The sequence below is a fragment of the Otolemur garnettii genome, unplaced genomic scaffold (genome assembly GCF_000181295.1).
Source record: "Otolemur garnettii isolate 467f Iridium unplaced genomic scaffold, OtoGar3 scaffold00041, whole genome shotgun sequence".
NCBI classification, from domain to species: domain Eukaryota; kingdom Metazoa; phylum Chordata; class Mammalia; order Primates; family Galagidae; genus Otolemur; species Otolemur garnettii.
This window is the reverse complement of record NW_003852436.1, coordinates 11,185,041-11,190,099: the sequence shown is the minus strand read 5'-3', so window position 1 is coordinate 11,190,099 and position 5,059 is coordinate 11,185,041.

The window sequence follows — 5,059 nt, the reverse complement described above, 5'->3', positions numbered from 1 at the left end:
GGTAGAGTGCTGTGGTATCACAGCTCATAGAAACCTCAAACTCTTGGGCTCAAGCGACTCTCTTGCCTCAGCTTCCCGAGCAGCTGCGACTACAGGCACCCTCCACAATGCCTGGCTATTTTTTGGTTGCAGTTGTCATTGTTATTTAGCAGGCCTAGGCTGGGCTTGAATCTGCCAGCTTTGGTGTATGTGGCTGGCTCCCTACTCACTGAGCTACGGGCACCGAGCCATCTATGTGGAACTTTTGAAAAGAAAAATTTCAACAGAAAATTATAGCCAGTGAATTCTAGATTACACATAGGATTATGTTGCATGAATAATTGAAATCCACAGGTTATCCTAATAAAATCTATTTCTTTCTATGCCATTACCCCTTATTGTCAACCAGTTGTTCCTACAACCATAATTCACAACTCTGGTCATCCAAAATTCTGAAAGGTTGCAGGACCAAAAAATTCACTGTTGTAGTTAGAAAAGGAAATAAATATTTTTGATAAATTAAATGTACCGGGCAGGCACAGTGGCTCACACCTGTAATCCTTTCACTCTGGGAAGCCAAGGTGGGTGGCTTGCTTGAGCTCAGGAGTTTGAGTCCACCCTGAGCAAGAGTAGGTTCCTCTCCTTTACTAAAAATAGGAAAACTGAGGCAAGAGAATCGCTTGAGTCCAGGAGTTCAAGGTTGTTGAGAGCTATGATGATGCCATGGCACTCTACCCAGGGCAACAGAGTGAGACTCTGTCTCAAAAAAATTTTTTTAAATTAATTAGTTAATTAAATGTACCCATAGGAGAGACTCTGAGAACTCAGAATACATTCACATATCCAGGCTTAGTGCCTATAGATCAGCGGCTAGAGTGCCAGCCACATACACTGGAGCTGGCAGGTTCGAATCCAGCCCGGGCTTGCCAAACGACAATGACAACTGCAACAAAAAAATAGCCAGACATTGTGACGGGCACCTGTAGTCCCAGCTACTTGGGAGGCTGAGGCAAGAGAATCACTTAAGTCCAAGAATTTGAGGTTGATGATCTGTGATGCCACGGCACTCTACCGAAGGTGACATAATGAGACTCTGTCTTAAAAAAAAGATTGAAACCACGTTCACAGGAAGGAAGTAAAAATGGAGTCTTCCTATCAAATAAAAAACCAGTTTGAACAATGTGCTGAAAATTCAAAATAAGGAATAATAGAAGACACCTGCAATCAGTGTGGCTCACAACAGTCCATGCAGGGTGTGGTGGCTCACACTTGTAATCCTAGCACTCTGGGAGGTGAGGTGGGAGGATTGCTGGAGCTCAGGAGTTTGAGACTAGCCTGAGCAAGAGGGAGAATCTGTCTCCATTAAAAATAGAAAAATTAGTCAGGTATTGTGTTGGATACAGTAGTCCCATCTACTCAAGAAGCTAAGGCAGGAGGACAGCAGCTTGAGGTTGATGTGAACTAGGCTGATGCCATGGTACTCTAGCCTGGGCAACAGAGTGTAAGACTCAGTCTCAAAAAAAAAAAAAAAGTATAAAACGGTTGTTCACAAAGCATGCATCCTCCTCCTCTCTGCCCACAGCAGCAGCAGTGGCAGCACCAGTGACATTGTTAGAAATGAAAGTTCTTGGGCCCCGTCCTAGACCTACCAATTAGAAAGTTTGGGATTAGCACCCAAAAGTTCATGTTTTAATAAGGTTGCCAGGTGATTTTAATGTATAGAAAAGTTTGAGAACAATGCGTATAAAATCCAGGGAGAAAAAGTAGTTAAAGAGCACCTCTTGGCTTGTCGCCTGTAGCTCAGCAGCTAGGGTGCCAGCCACATACACCAGAGCTGGCAGCTTCAAATCCAGCCTGGGCCTGCCGAACAACAATGACAACTACAACCAGAAAATAGCCGGGCATTGGGGCAGGCACCTGTGGTCCCAGCTGCTTGGGAGGCTGTAGCAGGAGAATCACTTAAGCCCAGGAGTTTGAGGTTGCTGTGAGCTGTGATGGCACTCTAACCACAGCAACATAGTGAGACTCTGTCTCAAAAAATATATAAATGAATAAAAACAAAGAGCACCTGTCCATCATCTCGATTTACATTCCTCTAATTCTAAGTAGCCATGGGATATGACCACCTGTAGCTTATCTATGACTTTACAAAGTGAAAAACAAGATTTTGTACCCAAAAAAGCATGTGTGATGTCCTATCACCAAAATAATTTCTGAACTAACCACAGCAGGTTTGCTGCTCTATGTCTCAGCTTAACTGTCTGATGTGAAAATAAGCAGCTCTTCTCATTTCTCCCTCAATCCTCTACTTCCTCTTATCTCCTCTCTAGGCCTCTCTGTGTCCATAGTCTTTCACACTGAATTTCAGTCTCTAAGTGTTTTCCTGAATTTGCAAAATTATAATTGATAAACAGCAACATCTCCAAAGGTAATTAGGTTAAGAAAAAAAAATAAAAGCGGCCAGGCACAGTGGCTCACACCTGTAATCCTAGCACTCTGGGAGGCCAAGGTGGGTGGACTGATTGAGCTCATGAGTTCAAGACCAGCCTGAGCAAGAACGCGAGACCTGTCTCTACTGAAAAAAAAAAAAAACGGAAAAACTGAGGCAAGAGGATCACTTGAGCTCAAGAGTTGGAGGTTGCTGTAAGCTATGACACCATGGCACTCAATCCAGGGTGACCACTTGAGAGTCCATCTCAAATAAAATAAAATAATTAAGGGAGCCGAGCACTGTGGCTCACGCCTGTAATCCTAGCACTCTGGGAGGCTGAGGTGGGCAGATTGGTTGAGCTCAGGAGTTCAAGACCAGCCTGAGCATGAGTGAGTCTTCATTTCTACTAAAAATAGAAAAACTAGCCAGGCATGGTGTTACACACTTGTAGTCCCTACTACTCAGGAGGCTGAGGCAAGAGAATCACCTGAACCCAAGAGTTTGAAATTATTATGAACTATGATACTATGGCACTCTACCAAAGGTGACAAAATGAGACTGTCTCAAAAAATAAAGAAATAAAAGCCTCCCCACAGCCAAAAAAACAACCAAGAGAACAAACAGACAATCTACAGAATGGGTGAAAACACTGGCATGTCACTTAGCCAACAAAGGGCTGACTACACAAAGAATTCACAAGAAAAATAATCAAATCACCCCCAAAAAAGTGGGCAAAAGACATGAACAGAAGCTTTCCAAAAGAAGACAAACCAAAGGCTAACACAGAATATACCTCCAAATCAAAATTAGGCAACCACCACTTTTTCCTCCTGTTCCAGACAGTACGACAAAAATTCACCAGACAAGTGATATAAAAATTCACAATCAGACGCAAATGCAACATAGGGGATTCCCAACACAAACCATCTAAAATGCCTAACATGGTTTTCTTTCCAGCGTTTTTCTTCCTAGGGTCTTTAAGATGGAGTTTTCTTCTGTTGCAACAATACTTAAAAATAACAAGACCAGAGAGAAGACAAACACCACCTACTGACACCTCAGATGGTGCCCCAAATGCCCTGCAGGACTGAAAAGTAAACCCTTCCCAAATAGTGGCAACAAAACTCACAAATAACAAAGACAATACAAGGATTCTCAACACACAACTGCCAGGGCCTGTCGAACAAATGGGAATCGGAAGAGGCAAACACCACCCCCAAATGGCACCTGAGATGGTCCCAAAAATGCCCTAAGGGTTAGAAAGTTCACAAAAAGCTTCCCAAATGATGGCCTACTCCCCTCATTCCCTGGAAAACACAAATGAGCTTTGAATTCAAACCAGGTCCCTAGTTCATTCAACCTCAGTAGGCGCCCCCAAAAGGCACACAAGAACAAACATAACCAATGGAAAACCACCACCACCCTACACCCCCAAACCCCTAACTCCCAACACCTCCCCACCCCTAGGTGGAATCATTGGTGGAAACTCACCCAACAAAAGGCCTGGTGTCCCGACCCTTTCCAAGTCCATTTCCTTCTCCTCAACTCAGTTCAAGATGTGGGAGCTACATCTATTTCAGACAGACAGAGCTGTGAGTTCAGGCAAAAAGAAGTTGCTCCTGCCCACAAAGTTCCATGGCTTTGAAACCCGGGCTTCTCCCTGCCTCTTCCAACAGTTGGGGGTTCATCCAGCAGGGTGCCTATGGGCCCACCCAGGGACAACAAAATCTGTTGCTGAAAGTTTGGCACTTGTTCCCCAAAACCACATCAGAAAAATGAGGACAAGCAGTTTGAGGAGAAGGAAAGAGAAGTTTATTTGCTGTCAAATGGGGAGGCCAGCAGACTCCTGTCTCAAAAAATACCAGCATCCCTGCTTATCCTTTTTGCTTTTGAGTATGTTTTGTGGAGTAAAAAGATGATGCCATTAAGACAAAACACTTGCTATTATACATCAGACGGGCATATGATATAAAAAATAATAGTATAGGCATTTATAATTTAAGAGCACTTCAAAAATACATAAATCCTTGCAATCAGATTCCCCTGATGTTGCTAAACATTGGAGATAATAATACATTGAATTAGAAACATATCGATGTGCATGCATTTCTCCTCCTAAAGTTCATAAGCTATCTAGTACAATAATAAGTAAATAAACGGCAACATCTGTGATCATTACACAGTGAATTGTTGCTTAATTTTGTAATGGTGAAAGTCTGTCTAGCACAATGATTGGCTGCATACTAGAATCACTCAAGTTTTTCAAGTTTTTAAAAGCAACAATGCTCTGGCTGTACCCCCGAGCAATTAAATTAAAATCTCTAAGGTGGAAATCAGATATCAATATTTTTTAAAGCTTTCCCAGGTAATTCCAGGACAGCTACGGTTGAGAACCAACACTTGAGTTGGTCAAAGCCCTTTTACAGAGAGAATTATATTTAGCATGGCTAACACATGGCATCTGAGGATGTGAATGACACATCTATCAATGATTATTATCAGTAACTAGATTCTTAGCTCATGATCATTTTGTCACTCCATTTACTCAGAAACCTCAGAAGCTGGAAGCAGTAGCTCATACCTGTAATCACAGTGACTCAAGAGGCTGAGGCAGAGGATCACTGGAGACCAGGAATTTTTTTTTTTTTT